The sequence below is a fragment of the Charadrius vociferus genome, unplaced genomic scaffold (genome assembly GCF_000708025.1).
Source record: "Charadrius vociferus isolate BGI_N301 unplaced genomic scaffold, ASM70802v2 scaffold110, whole genome shotgun sequence".
Classification (NCBI taxonomy): Eukaryota; Metazoa; Chordata; class Aves; order Charadriiformes; family Charadriidae; genus Charadrius; species Charadrius vociferus.
This window is the reverse complement of record NW_009646761.1, coordinates 415,208-416,676: the sequence shown is the minus strand read 5'-3', so window position 1 is coordinate 416,676 and position 1,469 is coordinate 415,208.

Sequence of the window (1,469 nt, the reverse complement as noted above, 5' to 3'; positions counted from 1 at the left end):
CTGATCCTGTGTCGCCGATGTACTTCACGTCGCACATGTCATTCGTGTCGGTGGCAGCGCCCTCTGTGGAGTGCCCGGCTCGGGTGGCGCTGCTGCGCCTGAAATTCCCTGTTGCCTTCCTCAGTTGGCTTAATTTTGCTTTTATATGTTTTGGGGTTTTTTAAATTTATTTTTTAAAAGCGGTGTTTCCAATGGTGAGAGTCAACTGGAAGGATGCTACTGGAGAGAGTCCAGCCGAGGGCTACGAATGTGATGAAGGGAAATGAGGAAAGGCTGAGAGACCTGGGGCTGTTCAGCCTCGAGAAGAGAAGGCTGAGAGGGGGTCTCACCAGTGCTTCTAAATATCTAAGGGGTGGGTGTCAGAAGGACGGGGCCAGACTCTTCTCGGTGGGCCCCAGAGACAAGACAAGGGGCAACAGGCACAAGCTGGAACACAGGAAATTCTGTCTCAGCATGAGGAAAAACTTCTTTACTTTGAGGGCGGCAGAGCACTGGCACAGGCTGCCCAGAGAGGTGGTGGGCTCCCACTCTGGAGACATTCAAAACCCACCTGGACACTGTCCTGTGCAACCTACTGTAGGTGACCCTGCTCTGGCAGCAGGGTTGGACTAGATGATCTCCAGAGGTCCCTTCCCACCCCTACCATCCTGTGAGTCTGTGATTCTGATGCTATTTTACCTCTGTTAAAAGTGTGTGTGTTGACGCTTGCCAGGTGATGGCACGGATGCACAGGTACTGGTCTGCAGAGCCTCCTGTACGATCTATAGTAGTCCGGCAAAGCGGCAATCTTTGGTGTGCTCGCATTTTGTACGCGTGGCATATGCATGAAAAACCCATGCAGAGGGGGTTTGCGAAGGAGGCGGGGGGGAATGAGCCGTTGAGCCTCTCCATCCCCTCTTCCAGTGCTTCATGCGGAAGAAGAGGGGAGGACACACTGCAAAGCAAGCCATGAAATCACAGAAATGCTGCACAGCTCACGTCTACCCAACACTGCGTGTGCCTGCATCCTCCCAGGCAAGTGGAAATGCAGTGTCTGGGAGTGTTTGCCTTCCAGTTTCATAGAATTATTAGAGTTGGAAGAGACCTTGAAGATCATCTAGTTCCACCCCCCCTGCCATGGGCAGGAACACCTTCCACTAGACCAGGTTGCTCAAAGCCCCTTCCAGCCTGGCCTTGAACACTTCCAGGGATGAAGCATCCACAGCTTCTCTGGGCAACATGTTCCAGTGTCTCACCACCCTCACAGCAAAGAATTTCTTCCTAATATCTAATCTAAGTCTCCCTTCTTTCAGTTTAAAACCGTTACCCCTCATCCTATCACTACAACTCCCTGATAAAGAGTCCCTCCCCACCTTTCTGCAGGGCCCCTTTAGGTGCTGGAAGGCTGCACCAGATCTCCCCAGAGCCTTCTCTTCTCCAGGCTGAACAACCCCAACTCTCAGCTTGTCTTCATAGGAGAGATCCTCCAG